Source organism: Oncorhynchus keta, unplaced genomic scaffold (genome assembly GCF_023373465.1).
Source record: "Oncorhynchus keta strain PuntledgeMale-10-30-2019 unplaced genomic scaffold, Oket_V2 Un_contig_4917_pilon_pilon, whole genome shotgun sequence".
NCBI lineage: Eukaryota > Metazoa > Chordata > Actinopteri > Salmoniformes > Salmonidae > Oncorhynchus > Oncorhynchus keta.
In genome coordinates, this window is record NW_026288028.1 from 288,802 (window position 1) to 304,771 (window position 15,970).

At 44.0% G+C, this 15,970-nt stretch overlaps 1 long non-coding RNA gene across 3 annotated transcripts; it reads left to right on the forward strand.

Moving 5' to 3' along the window:
* Positions 1 to 10,895: 10,895 nt before the first annotated feature.
* Positions 10,896 to 13,927, forward strand: LOC127925013 (uncharacterized). Of its 3 annotated transcripts, none has more exons than XR_008119551.1 (4): positions 10,896 to 11,159; positions 11,193 to 11,258; positions 12,048 to 12,146; positions 13,703 to 13,927. It is a non-coding gene; the product is annotated as an uncharacterized LOC127925013 (long non-coding RNA). The 3 variants fall into 3 exon arrangements; XR_008119552.1 differs by having other exon boundaries at positions 10,896 to 11,075; positions 11,160 to 11,258; XR_008119550.1 differs by having other exon boundaries at positions 10,896 to 11,258.
* The last annotated feature ends 2,043 nt before the right edge of the window (positions 13,928 to 15,970 follow it).

Below are 15,970 nucleotides of genomic sequence, written 5' to 3' on the forward strand. Positions count from 1 at the left end.
CCCCACCTACCTCTAGTCCCCTCACTGCCTCTCTATTTTGATACCTCTACCCCCCCACCTATATCAAGTCGCCTCACTGCCTCTCTATTTTGATACCTCTACCCCCCGCCACCTACCTCTAGTCCCCTCACTGCCTCTCTATTTTGATACCTCTACCCCCCCCCACCTACCTATATCAAGCCCCCTCACTGCCTCTCTATTTTGATACAGCCCCCACCCTTATTGTTGTGTGTTACAAACAGTCCCACCCTTATTGTTGTGTGTTACAAACAGTCCCACCCTTATTGTTGTGTGTTACAAACAGCCCCCACCCTTATTGTTGTGTGTTACAAACAGTCCCACCCTTATTGTTGTGTGTTACAAACAGTCCCACCCTTATTGTTGTGTGTTACAAACAGCCCCCACCCTTATTGTTGTGTGTTACAAACAGCCCCCACCCTTATTGTTGTGTGTTACAAACAGCCCCTACCCTTATTGTTGTGTGTTACAAACAGCCCCCACCCTTATTGTTGTGTTACAAACAGCCCCCACCTTTATTGTTGTGTGTTACAAACAGCCCCTACCCTTATTGTTGTGTGTTACAAACAGCCCCCACCCTTATTGTTGTGTTACAAACAGCCCCCACCTTTATTGTTGTGTGTTACAAACAGCCCCTACCCTTATTGTTGTGTGTTACAAACAGCCCCCACCCTTATTGTTGTGTGTTACAAACAGTCCCACCCTTATTGTTGTGTGTTACAAACAGTCCCACCCTTATTGTTGTGTGTTACAAACAGCCCCCACCCTTATTGTTGTGTGTTACAAACAGCCCCCACCCTTATTGTTGTGTGTTACAAACAGCCCCCACCCTTATTGTTGTGTGTTACAAACAGTCCCACCCTTATTGTTGTGTGTTACAAACAGCCCCCACCCTTATTGTTGTGTGTTACAAACAGGCCCAGCCTTATTGTTGTGTGTTACAAACAGTCCCACCCTTATTGTTGTGTGTTACAAACAGCCCCCACCCTTATTGTTGTGTGTTACAAACAGTCCCACCCTTATTGTTGTGTGTTACAAACAGCCCCCACCCTTATTGTTGTGTGTTACAAACAGCCCCCACCCTTATTGTTGTGTGTTACAAACAGCCCCCACCCTTATTGTTGTATGTTACAAACAGTCCCACCCTTATTGTTGTGTGTTACAAACAGCCCCCACCCTTATTGTTGTGTGTTACAAACAGCCCCCACCCTTATTGTTGTGTGTTACAAACAGTCCCACCCTTATTGTTGTGTGTTACAAACAGTCCCACCCTTATTGTTGTGTGTTACAAACAGCCTTTCATGTGGGGAAGTAGAGCGTGTAGATCCAGTCCTGTTGATGTAATTATAGAACCCACGGTACAGTCCTGTGTGTTTCTCTATCAATGTCTGAACTTGTATCCCTTGTGGCAGAGAGGTGCTTTGATCCTGTTAGAGAGTCTGGGGAGGGAGGGACTGGGACTGTGGGTCTGTCTCCCTAAAACCTGTACTCTCAGCTGTGTGTTATTTAGGTGTGTGGTCCAAAGGGCTCTTTTACAACTTCTACCCCCAAGACACAAGACTGCTGAACAATTAATCATATGGTCACCCAGACTATTTATTTTAGCTTATTTTGTAAATATTTTCTAAACTTTATTTTTCTTAACTGCACTGTTGGTTAAGGGCTTGTAAATAAGCATTTCACGGTAAGGTTGTTGTTGAATTCGGCGCATATGACAAATAAAATGAGATTTGTGCGTGTGTGTGGCATCCACGTGTTTTATAGAGGTGAAACGGGTCAATGAACCTTTAACAATGAACCGCTCACTCACCTCTGCTAAAGCACTGATGCTCACTGGCCCATACACATACACACGTTACATACATAGACCCTGAGGATGTTCATCAGCGGAGGCTGCTGAGGGGAGGATGAATCATAATAATGGCCGGCATGGAATGGTATAAAACTCAGGGTTTTCATGTGTTTGATACCATTCCATTTACTCCATGAACATCACAGTTCTCTGATTGGCAGATAAGGTCATACAGGCGTGAAAAGCAAATAGAGCACAGATAGAGGCAGCATTACTGCAGACGCCCAACTCTCTTTACCTTTCATAGTATTCAGCTGGAATTAGCATTGTAATAATCTTGCCACACTTAGTTTTTGTGGTTTTCTGGGCAGATACCCGACTCCCACTGTTTTCTCTTCAGCTAGCTTTGCAATGAAAACAGGGATTTACTGTTTGATGGATGTCTTCTGTTCTGTGTATCACTCCCAACAGCTACTGAAGCAACAGCTACTGAGAAAGGACTGATTGGATTGTGTGAGAATGATCAGGACTGATCAGGACTATGCTACTACTGTGATACAAACGGATCTGTGGTGTGCTGGCCGAACTTTTTTAAAGAGCCTGTTACACTGGAGTTGTGGGAAAGACTGCCGTGCAGTTGGTTTTAGTGATCAGTGTTACATTGAGTTGTGGGAAAGACTGCCGTGCAGTTGGTTTTAGTGATCAGTGTTACATTGGAGTTGTGGGAAAGACTGCCGTGCAGTTGGTTTTAGTGATCAGTGTTACATTGGAGTTGTGGGAAAGACTGCCGTGCAGTTGGTTTTAATGATCAGTGTTACATTGGAGTTGTGAGAAAGACTGCCGTGCAGTTGGTTTTAATGATCAGTGTTACATTGGAGTTGTGGGAAAGACTGATCAGTGTTAGCTAAATAGGGTCAGTATGGAGGGGTATTGTTTTCTTGTTTAATCATAGATAGCCTATCATCCCACGACACAACAACATATTGATTTGTAGGGTGGCAGATAACCTAGAGGTTAGAGCGTTGGGCCAGTAACCGAAAGGTTGTGGGTTAGAATACTCAAGCCGACAAGGTGAAAAGTTGCCAATGTGCCCTTGAGCAAGGCACTTAACCCTTATTTGCTCCAGGGGTGCTGTACTAACTATGGCGGACCCTGTAAAACAACACATTTCCCTGCACCTATCCGGTGTATGTGACAATAAAACATTTCAAAAATGGTTATAATTACTTTGCTATTGAATATCCAGAGATAAGAGAAGAACTCCCTGTATATCTGTACACAGTATTCTTCAAGGACAAGAATGAGATACAATTACTATCTGTTATTGTGAGACGACTCAAGGCCATTCTCTGTGTGAAGAATGTTTTTGTTGTTTTCTCGGATGCTCTACACCTTTTGTGTGACTGAATATCAAGCGTTATGAAAGGAAGTTGAGTTTTTGCATGTACCTGGGAATACATTTCCTTTTCCAAACTCTTTACCTTGAGCAACTACATCCCAGTTCTATATGTGATACATTTTTTGTTTCCACACCTTTTCTGTAATAATAATTCATTATTAATTTATATGTTTGTGTTTAGTATTTTGTACAAAGCACTTTGCAATAGTGTTTCCATACCAGTAGTCTGTATGTACAGTACGCTATGTCCTGCCAGTGTTCCAGTTTTTCCTGATGGCAAACCAGTCAATACTGACAGTACAGTGGAACACTGGGCTGTCCCCACCTGTGGTTATGGAATGCAATGTTTCCCAAACAATATTTGTATAGAAATGATCCCCAGGGTGTGTTAGTGTTGTGTAAGTGGGCTATGTTGTGCCGGAACATTTTCCATAGGGGAGGGATATGTACAGTACCTGCTAGATCACTACAGATATTCACATTTCTATATTCTCATGTGACATAATGAAAATATTTCCACCACTACATTGGAATGGATTTTGAAAGACAACCAGATAATCTGGGAGAAGTGTAAACTAGCTGTCATGTGTGAGTGGTTAGGATCAGATCATGTTACTGTAGGTGTGAAAGAGAGGAGCAGAGGAGTGGATATCATCTGTTTCCTATCTCAGTCAACCCACTGTGTTCAGCACAGCATGTATTCTACCCTGCCAGAAGAAAGATTTGCCTATTCATCCTGTTATATTTCTCTGTCATTTCCCCCTATCTGGGGCCATAAACTTGCCCATCAATCCTACTGTTCTAGGTTCATTTGGGTTTGTCAATTATTGTTCTAAATTGACTGAAGTTTAACTGAGTTTCTCCCTGTTAAATGGCATGTTCTGTTTGTTCTGCTAAATCATGTAATATGTATACCTGAGAGCAGCAGGTCTCCTGTTGGACTGAATGACAGTCTGGATGAGAGATCTCTGACTCAGTACTGTATAGGACTACTGGGTAGGAACAGGGGGATGTATGGAGAACAGTGACCCAGGGTGACATATTCAGTGGTAGTCTGTCTCACTGTTCAAACTCCTGTTCATATCTGTGCTGCCTCGTCTCTGTGGTACTCACTCTGAGACCAGAGTTGTCTGGGTCTGTACTCACTCTGAGACCATAGCTGTCTGGGTCTGTACTCACTGAGACCCTAGCTGTCTGGGTCTGTCCTCACTGAGACCCTAGCTGTCTGGGTCTGTACCTACTGAGACCCTAGCTGTCTGGGTCTGTCCCCACTATGAGCCCCTGGCTGTCTGGGTCTGTAGTCAGTGAGACCCTAGCTGTCTGGGTCTGTCCTCTGGGTCTTCCCTCCCCCCACACACAAAAGATGGAGTATCCTGCTCAGCGCACCCATTAATGACCATTGATAAATCTTGATCCAATTTGGGTTCTGTGTGCAGCCTGAGCTCTGGATCAGAACACTGAGACCTGCATGCTACTGCTGTTGTGGACACACTGATGGAGCACTGTCTCTCTCTCGCTCTGTCTGTCTGTCTTTGTCTGGTCCAGTTTCCGTGTTTTTGTGGTCATGTGCCTATTTGTCTGTGGAACTATATTTGTGTCCCTCAAACCTGAATGCAATACTCAACTGAAATAAAATCTTAATTGTCCTAACAATGTTCCTAATATGTGATCGGCATGGTATGAAATTTAGTTTTATTATTTTGCTATCTGACAGGTATTTACCTGCGTAGTCCGCGCTCCTCTGACTTTTTCAGTTGTAGCGCGCAGCGCGGGGGCGTGAACTGGCTACAGAGAAAGAAGAGGCAGCGAGACATCCCACCCCCTATTTTTTTCTGTTTCATGGAAGTCAATGAATGAAGAAGAATACCAGACCCAGCTGCTTTCGTATTGGTGTCTATGAGAGAGCCACCCCCTTAAGTAGACAGAAACTGATATTTTTTTGTTCGATGGTTAACTATCTTTAGTTATCCAACATCTTAGTTGCCTGTGCACTGAGGTCACGCGCATACATTCCTGGGGGAGGGCGGGAGTAGAGGGAACTGCCTGATGAAACGTTATGGACTGGTAGTGAAGGGCAGCGTCGACTTTTGTTCAAATCAACCGTGATCTTCCGTCTGCGACGGCGAGAGTGACAAGAGGACGAGAATCCGTTTTCTCTGTTTGTTTAGAGAAAATAATACTATATAAGCAAAGTTGAACAACTCTTTCATATTTAAGCTATATAGTTATTTATCTATCTTATCTGTGTGAAGATGAACGGGGTAACGCGGAGTCTGTGTACATTTGAGGACCTCAGAGCTGATGAGAGAACAGCGGTAAGACAATAACTTATTTAAGTAAACATGTTTTACTTTCCTTCTCTCTGCGTTCCGGATGGCTCGGCAGTCTGGCAGTCAGGCAGATCGAGGGGCGCCACTGACGTGTGTCAAATGTTATGCTATCACTATGTGGCTGCTTTATTTCCCCCACTTTTTAAAATATATGTTTTTCATTTATTCATGCCAACCTGTTGGATATGCAAATATATGTTGCATTATAATCTGAGATCAATTACAATATTGAATTTAACCGATAGCACAATACCTTACTTTAGTGGTATCATTTTGTGTCCCAAAGTAAGAATAAACAAGAAGAGATTCATTAACTTCTGAGTATTGGTCTTAGATCCTCCTGACTGAAGTCTTATCAGGCTTACTGGCCTCCTCTGGTGTTAATGGGCTTTTTCTAGTAATTATAGTATTACACACACACACACACACACACACACACACACACACACACACACACACACACACACACACACACACACACACACACACCATATTAGCCCGAATAACATCTGTGATCTGGCCAGAGGGACCAGACTGCTGTCACAAGTGAGCATCTTCATGTAGGGCTTACAGTAGTGTCAGCCAGAAGACGAGCCTATCTACACTACAGTAAGACAGCTTCCTCAGTGTCCTCTCTCTATGCCAGGGGTGTATCGAACTCATTCTGTCCCAGGGGGCGCATTCATTCTTCCTCCTTCTTCTGTGATTATTAGTGAGCTGTCCACAGTCAATAAACTGTATAAATGTAGGTCCATTATTTGCTTTTAGTCATTTTTAAGTATATTGCCCCCCCCCCAAAAAAAAATCTTCAAACCAGGAGCGGGCAGGATTGGTCCCCCGGGGCTCCAGGCCGTATGTTTGACACACCTGCTCTATGCCCGTGAGGCATTGTCATGTATCATAATTGTAGTGATTTAGTGTGGAACATATCTGTAAGGGGCATTGAACCAGTGATCCTTTGGTTGCAGGGCAGGCACACTACATCCAGACTGAGAACCAGGCTAATACAATTTAGAGTTCCCTTATAAGGTCCTTTGAGCTCTGCTCCACCTAGATGCTTACATCACCAGTCATTATCCCTGGTATAGAAGCTCTTAATCTCCTGTCTGGCTGGAGAAGGTTAATCATTGACCCTGTTAGAACACAGACCATCATCAGAGACATTTGTCTATCTGGGGCCTGACCATTGGCCCACAACATGTCTCCTGCAGAGCCATACAACATCTATCAGCACTAGCATGATGTTGGCTGTTAACTTATCACCCCCTTTGGTCAAGGTTTGGACTTAAGTATGGTACACTGATCCTAGATATGTGCCTATAGCTAACCTCTACCAGGAGCAACAGCCTATCAGAATTTAAGAATTGAACTTACCTATCAGCATTGTATAGGGCTATAAAACTGGATTATAAGGACAAGGTACACAGTCAAATGATGAAGCGCACGGCTAGATACATAACCTATGCTTTGTTCGTGCTGGTCGGGTTTATCTTGTTTTATATTTGAACATAAACAACTAGGGGTGTGTGAACGATGCAGCTCTCAAATTAGAATCACCCCTTAATACAACGTTGTCCTTATCAGATACAATGGAACAACAAACATTCTACACCCACATTCTTATTATATCTAATCTGATATGGTTGTTAAGACCAGGGTGATACAGCAGCATGGACTAAATATAGGAGGAATATGGTTATTAAGACCAGGGAGATACAGCAACATGGAATAAATATAGGAGGAATATGGTTATTAAGACCAGGGAGATACAGCAACATGGAATAAATATAGGAGGAATGTGGTTATTAAGACCAGGGAGGTACAGCAACATGGAATAAATATAGGAGGAATGTGGTTATTAAGACCAGGGAGATACAGCAACATGGAATAAATATAGGAGGAATATGGTTATTAAGACCAGGGAGATACAGCAACATGGAATAAATATAGGAGGAATATGGTTATTAAGACCAGGGAGATACAGCAACATGGAATAAATATAGGAGGAATGTGGTTATTAAGACCAGGGAGATACAGCAACATGGAATAAATATAGGAGGAATATGGTTATTAAGACCAGGGAGATACAGCAACATGGAATAAATATAGGAGGAAGATGGTTATTGAGACCAGGGAGATACAGCAACATGGAATAAATATAGGAGGAATGTGGTTATTAAGACCAGGGAGATACAGCAACATGGAATAAATATAGGAGGAATATGGTTATTAAGACCAGGGAGATACAGCAACATGGAATAAATATAGGAGGAATATGGTTATTAAGACCAGGGAGATACAGCAACATGGAATAAATATAGGATGAATATGGTTATTAAGACCAGGGAGATACAGCAACATGGAATAAATATAGGATGAATATGGTTATTAAGACCAGGGAGATACAGCAACATGGAATAAATATAGGAGAAATATGGTTATTAAGACCAGGGAGATACAGCAACATGGAATAAATATAGGAGGAATATGGTTATTAAGACCAGGGAGATACAGCAACATGGAATAAATATAGGAGGAAGATGGTTATTAAGACCAGGGAGATACCGCAACATGGAATAAATATCGGAGGAAGATGGTTATTAAGACCAGGGAGATACAGCAACATGGATTAAATATAGGAGTAATATGGTTATTAAGACCAGGGAGATACAGCAACATGGATTAAATATAGGAGGAATATGGTTATTAAGACCAGGGAGATACAGCAACATGGAATAAATATAGGAGGAAGATGGTTATTAAGACCAGGGAGATACAGCAACATGGATTAAATATAGGAGAAATATGGTTATTAAGACCAGGGAGATACAGCAACATGGAATAAATATAGGAGGAATATGGTTATTAAGACCAGGGAGATACAGCAACATGGATTAAATATAGGAGGAATATGGTTATTAAGACCAGGGAGATACAGCAACATGGAATAAATATAGGAGGAATATGGTTATTAAGACCAGGGAGATACAGCAACATGGATTAAATATAGGAGGAATATGGTTATTAAGACCAGGGAGATACAGCAACATGGAATAAATATAGGAGGATGTGCTGATTCTGTGGCCTTGTGAAAGACCTTTTAAAGTCCATTTAGGCTAAAAGTTATGAGAAGAGGAGGACTGCGAAATATAAGGAAAATAAATGTTCCCAAAGTTGCAACAGTGAAGGGTGTGTTTGTGTGTGAATGCAGGTATCTGTGCCCTCCAGCTGTAGTTGAACTATACCTGGATAGAAGGAACACTCTGTTTGTGTGAGAGTGAGTATTGATATTACGCAGAACATTGACAGAACAGCCAGTACATTTTTCATGACTATCTATTCATTCACACTCTCATTCATTCTTAAATATAACATCCATCCAGTCACCAGAGAGTTTTGATAAGTCTCTGCTTTTCCGTCACTAGGCTTTTGTCAGCATTCCTACTTTTTAAATAATGCCTCATGATCCACCCTGATTCCTCATGTTTACTGAGCTCACCCACCCCTCCGCCATCCCGCCCCATTACCTCGCTATGGAGAATGTGACGTCACTGTCTGGAACTGTGCAAGACATGACCTTCTGACTCATCTATGAGGAGGAACCAGAAACAGTCTTCCCACCACCAGGAACTAGTAGAAGAAGCATCAACTCACACAATAAACAAGACAACCTCATTCCATTTCCACACTAGGAACCAGTAACACACACTAAACAAGACAACCTCATTCCATTTCCACACTAAAAACCAGTAACTCAGACACTAACCAAGACAAACTCATTCCATTTCCACACTAGGGACCAGTAACTCAGACACTAGCCAAGACAACCTCATTCCATTTCCACACACTAGGAACCAGTAACTCACACTAAACAAGGCAACCTCATTCCATTTCCACACACTAGGAACCAATAACTCACACTAAACAAGACAACCTCATTACATTTCCACACTATAGGAAGCAGTAACTCATGCAGGTCTTGTTGCTAAGTATGTATTTTGCTAGGGTCGAAAGTACTGCTCCATCAGTAAAGGTGAATAGGTACATGCCTAGAACTCATTCCACAGGAGACCATAACTCTGTCATCATTTGTACAGATTTATCACCTTGTACCCCCAGAGGAAAGAACAGACATTGCTCATAACACTCTTTTTATTTACCCATGTGTACGTCTTATTTACCCGTGTGTACGTCTTATTTACCCGTGTGTACGTCTTATTTACCCGTGTACGTCTTATTTACCCATGTGTACGTCTTATTTACCCGTGTGTACGTCTTATTTACCCGTGTGTAAGTCTTATTTACCCATGTGTACGTCTTATTTACCCGTGTGTACGTCTTATTTACCCGTGTGTACGTCTTATTTACCCGTGTGTACGTCTTATTTACCCGTGTGTACGTCTTATTTACCCGTGTGTACGTCTTATTTACCCGTGTGCAGGTCTTATTTACCCGTGTGTATGTCTTATTTACCCATGTGTACGTCTTATTTACCCATGTGTACGTCTTATTTACCCATGTGTACGTCTTATTTACCCGTGTGTGCGTCTTATTTACCCGTGTGTACGTCTTATTTACCCGTGTGTACGTCTTATTTACCCGTGTGTAAGTCTTATTTACCCGTGTGTACGTCTTATTTACCCGTGTGTACGTCTTATTTACCCGTGTGCACGTCTTATTTACCCGTGTGTACGTCTTATTTACCCGTGTGTACGTCTTATTTACCCGTGTGTACGTCTTATTTACCCGTGTGTACGTCTTATTTACCCGTGTGTATGTCTTATTTACCCATGTGTACGTCTTATTTACCCGTGTGTATGTCTTATTTACCCATGTGTACGTCTTATTTACCCGTGTGTACGTCTTATTTACCCGTGTGCACGTCTTATTTACCCGTGTGCACGTCTTATTTACCCGTGTGTAAGTCTTATTTACCCGTGTGTACGTCTTATTTACCCGTGTGTACGTCTTATTTACCCGTGTGTACGTCTTATTTACCCGTGTGTATGTCTTATTTACCCATGTGTACGTCTTATTTACCCGTGTGTATGTCTTATTTACCCATGTGTACGTCTTATTTACCTATGTGTACGTCTTATTTACCTGTTTGCACGTCTAATTGGAACGTAGGTGCTAGGTGATGTGGTACTGACTGGAACGTAGGTGCTAGGTGATGTGGTACTGACTGGAACATAGGTGCTAGGTGATGTGGTACTGACTGGAACGTAGGTGCTAGGTGATGTGGTACTGACTGGAACGTAGGTGCTAGGTGATGTGGTACTGACTGGAACGTAGGTGCTAGGTGATGTGGTACTGACTGGAACATAGGTGCTAGGTGATGTGGTACTAACTGGAACTTAGGTGCTGACTGGAACATAGGTGCTAGGTGATGTGGTACTAACTGGAACTTAGGTGCTGACTGGAACGTAGATGCTAGGTGATGTAGTACTGACTGGAACGTAGGTGCTAGGTGATGTGGTACTGACTGGAACGTAGGTGCTAGGTGATGTGGTACTGACTGGAACGTAGGTACTAGGTGATGTGGTACTGACTGGAACGTAGGTACTGACTGGAACGTAGATGCTAGGTGATGTGGTACTGACTGGAACGTAGATGCTAGGTGATGTGGTACTGACTGGAACGTAGGTGCTAGGTGATGTGGTACTGACTGGAACGTAGGTACTAGGTGATGTGGTACTGACTGGAACGTAGATGCTAGGTGATGTGGTACTGACTGGAACGTAGATGCTAGGTGATGTGGTACTGACTGGAACGTAGATGCTAGGTGACTTGCTAATTGTTTACTCCATGTGTAACTCTGTGTTGTCTGTTCACACTGCTATGCTTTATCTTGGCCAGGTCGCAGTTGCAAATGAGAACTTGTTCTCAACTAGCCTACCTGGTTAAATAACTGTGAAATAAAAATAAAAAAATGTGGTACTGACTGGAACGTAGATGCTAGGTGATGTGGTACTGACTGGAACATAGGTACTAGATGATGTGGTACTGACTGGAACGTAGATGCTAGGTGATGTGGTACTGACTGGAACGTAGATGCTAGGTGATGTGGTACTGACTGGAATGTAGGTGCTAGATGATGTGGTACTGACTGGAACGTAGATGCTAGATGATGTGGTACTGACTGGAACGTAGATGCTAGATGATGTGGTACTGACTGGAACGTAGGTGCTAGGTGATGTGGTACTGACTGGAACATAGGTGCTAGATGATGTGGTACTGACTGGAACGTAGATGCTAGGTGATGTGGTACTGACTGGAACGTAGATGCTAGGTGATGTGGTACTGACTGGAATGTAGGTGCTAGATGATGTGGTACTGACTGGAACGTAGATGCTAGGTGATGTGGTACTGACTGGAACATAGGTGCTGACTGGAACGTAGATGCTAGGTGATGTGGTACTGACTGGAATGTAGGTGTTAGGTGATGTGGTACTGACTGGAACGTAGGTGCTAGGTGATGTGGTACTGACTGGAACGTAGGTGCTAGGTGATGTGGTACTGACTGGAACGTAGGTACTAGGTGATGTGGTACTGACTGGAACGTAGATGCTAGGTGATGTGGTACTGACTGGAACGTAGGTACTAGGTGATGTGGTACTGACTGGAACGTAGGTGCTAGGTGATGTGGTACTGACTGGAACATAGGTGCTAGGTGATGTGGTACTGACTGGAACGTAGATGCTAGGTGATGTGGTACTGACTGGAACGTAGGTACTAGATGATGTGGTACTGACTGGAACGTAGATGCTAGGTGATGTGGTACTGACTGGAACATAGGTGCTGACTGGAACGTAGATGCTAGGTGATGTGGTACTGACTGGAACGTAGGAGCTAGGTGATGTGGTACTGACTGGAACGTAGATGCTAGGTGATGTGGTACTGACTGGAACGTAGGTGCTAGATGATGTGGTACTGACTGGAACGTAGATGCTAGGTGATGTGGTACTGACTGGAACATAGGTGCTAGATGATGTGGTACTGACTGGAACGTAGATGCTAGGTGATGTGGTACTGACTGGAACGTAGATGCTAGGTGATGTGGTACTGAACTGGAACGTAGGTGCTAGGTGATGTGGTACTGACTGGAATGTAGGTGCTAGATGATGTGGTACTGGCTGGAACGTAGATGCTAGGTGATGTGGTACTGGCTGGAACGTAGATGCTAGGTGATGTGGTACTGACTGGAATGTAGGTGCTAGATGATGTGGTACTGACTGGAACGTAGATGCTAGGTGATGTGGTACTGACTGGAACGTAGATGCTAGGTGATGTGGTACTGAACTGGAACGTAGGTGCTAGGTGATGTGGTAATGACTGGAACGTAGGTGCTAGGTGATGTGGTACTGACTGGAACGTAGGTGCTAGGTGATGTGGTACTGGCTGGAACGTAGGTGCTAGGTGATGTGGTACTGGCTGGAACATAGGTACGAGATGATGTGGTACTGACTGGAACGTAGATGCTAGGTGATGTGGTACTGGCTGGAACGTAGGTGCTAGGTGATGTGGTACTGGCTGGAACGTAGGTGCTAGGTGATGTGGTACTGACTGGAACATAGGTACGAGATGATGTGGTACTGACTGGAACATAGGTGCTAGGTGATGTGGTACTGGCTGGAACGTAGGTGCTAGGTGATGTGGTACTGGCTGGAACGTAGGTGCTAGGTGATGTGGTACTGACTGGAACATAGGTACGAGATGATGTGGTACTGACTGGAACGTAGGTGCTAGGTGATGTGGTACTGACTGGAACGTAGGTGCTAGGTGATGTGGTACTAACTGGAACTTAGGTGCTGACTGGAACGTAGATGCTAGGTGATGTGGTACTGGCTGGAACGTAGGTGCTAGGTGATGTGGTACTGACTGGAACGTAGGTGCTAGGTGATGTGGTACTGACTGGAACGTAGGTGCTAGGTGATGTGGTACTGACTGGAACGTAGGTGCTAGGTGATGTGGTACTGACTGGAACGTAGGTGCTAGGTGATGTGGTACTGACTGGAACGTAGGTGCTAGGTGATGTGGTACTGACTGGAACGTAGGTGCTAGGTGATGTGGTACTGACTGGAACGTAGGTGCTAGGTGATGTGGTACTGACTGGAACGTAGGTGCTAGGTGATGTGGTACTGACTGGAACGTAGGTGCTAGGTGATGTGGTACTGACTGGAACGTAGGTACTAGGTGATGTGGTACTGACTGGAACGTAGGTACTAGGTGATGTGGTACTGACTGGAACGTAGGTACTAGGTGATGTGGTACTGACTGGAACGTAGGTACTAGGTGATGTGGTACTGACTGGAACGTAGGTACTAGGTGATGTGGTACTGACTGGAACGTAGGTACTAGGTGATGTGGTACTGACTGGAACGTAGGTGCTAGGTGATGTGGTACTGACTGGAACGTAGATGTTAGGTGATGTGGTACTGACTGGAACGTAGATGCTAGGTGATGTGGTACTGACTGGAATGTAGGTGCTGACTGGAACATAGGTACTTGGTGATGTGGTACTGACTGAAACGTCGGTGCTAGGTGATGTGGTACTGATAGGTGATGTGGTACTGATGTTTGATGTGGTACTGACTGGAACGTAGGTACTGACTGGAACATAGGTGCTAGGTGATGTGGTACTGATAGGTGATGTGGTACTGACTGGAATGTAGGTACTAGGTGATGTGGTACTGACTGGAATGTAGGTACTAGTTGATGTGGTACTGACTGGAACATAGGTACTTGGTGATGTGGTACTGATACCTGCTCCACTACCTCTGTTTACAGCTCTCTCAGGTTCCGTTTATGACAGAGGAGGGACAGTACTGAACGCTGAGCTCTTACTGACATTTCTCTGCGTTGTTTATATGGGTCTCTATTCAACTCTCCTATCAACTGGTGTTAGCAGGTAGTCTGCTGTTTCCAGTGTAGGGGTGGAAAGAGTCATTCAGCCTCTATCACACAACTCTCCCTCTGTTCCTCTGTTCTGCTTTGCCTGTCTCTCTCTCCCTCTCTCTCTCTCTCTCTCTCCACTCTCTCCCTCTCTCTCCACTCTCTCTCTCTACTCTCTCTCTCTTTCTCTACTCTCTATCTGTCTCTCCCCCTCTCCTGATGCCACAGTCACAAACAATTGCCTTGTCAATGTCCTATGATCCCTTGTGGCTGTAGACCATGCTGAGTCTGGTTTTACATTACTGCTCTATTATAATGGTAGGCTGGGTCTCTGGGCGGTAGGCTTGGGTCTCTGGGCGGTTGGCTGGGTCTCTGGGCGGTAGACTGGGTCTCTGGGCGGTTGGCTGGGTCTCTGGGCGGTAGGCTGGGTCTCTGGGCGGTAGGCTGGGTCTCTGGGCGGTAGGCTGGGTCTCTGGGCGGTAGGCTGGGTCTGTGTTGCAATAGTCTGTTTTCCCTGTGGATGGCTGCCATTACCCGATCCTGGTTGTTTGTGATTGTGTAGTAGGTCAAGGTGTCTGTTTGGTGGTGGATTAGGTGAACCTTTGTCTGCTCCTCTATTTTGTTTGATTTATTTCACCTTTTATTTAACCAGGTAGGCCAGTTGAGAACAAGTTCTCATTTACAACTGCGACCTGGCCAAGATAAAGCAAAGCAGTGCGACACAAATGACACAGAGTTACACATGGAATAAACAAACATACAGTCAATAACACAATAGAGAAAAAAAGTCTATATACAGTGTGTGCAAATGAGGTAAGATAAGGTAATAAATAGGCCACAGTGGTGAAATAATTACAATTTAGCAATTAAACACTGGAGTGATAGATGTGCAGAAGATGAATGTGCAAGTACAGATACTGGGGTGCAAAGGAGCAAAAAAAAAATAACAGTGTGGGGATGAGGTAGTTGGATGGCCTATTTACAGATGGGCTATGTACAGGTGCAGTGATCTGTGAGCTGCTCTGACAGCTGGTGCTTAAAGTTAGTGAGGGAGATATGGGTCTCCAGCTTCAGTGATTTTTGCAATTCGTTCCAGTCATTGGCAGGGACACATTACTGTTCATCTAACAGAACATTATCTCTCTCTCTTTTATTTCTCTCTACTTTTTCTCTCTCTCCCTGTCTCTCTCTCAATTAAATTTCAATCTCGCTCTCGCTCTCTTTCTCTCTCTCAATTAAATTTCAATCTCTACTCTCTATCTTGCTGTCTCTCGCTTCTCTCCCTCTCTGTCTCTCTGCTGATCTTTGTCTCCCTCATCATTGTTTCTGTCTTTCTTTATATTGTATTTAGGTTTACCCTCTCCCTTTTTGACACTATCTTCCCTCCCTTCCCACTCCCTTGTCCTCTGCTCCCGCTCTCCATCCCCTTCATCCCCTCTCCTTTTCCTGCATGTGTATTTGTTGTGTGTGTCCTGTCCTAACAGGTAATCAGTGGTACCCGTGTCTGTCTGTCATACACCACTTCTCTCTAACACA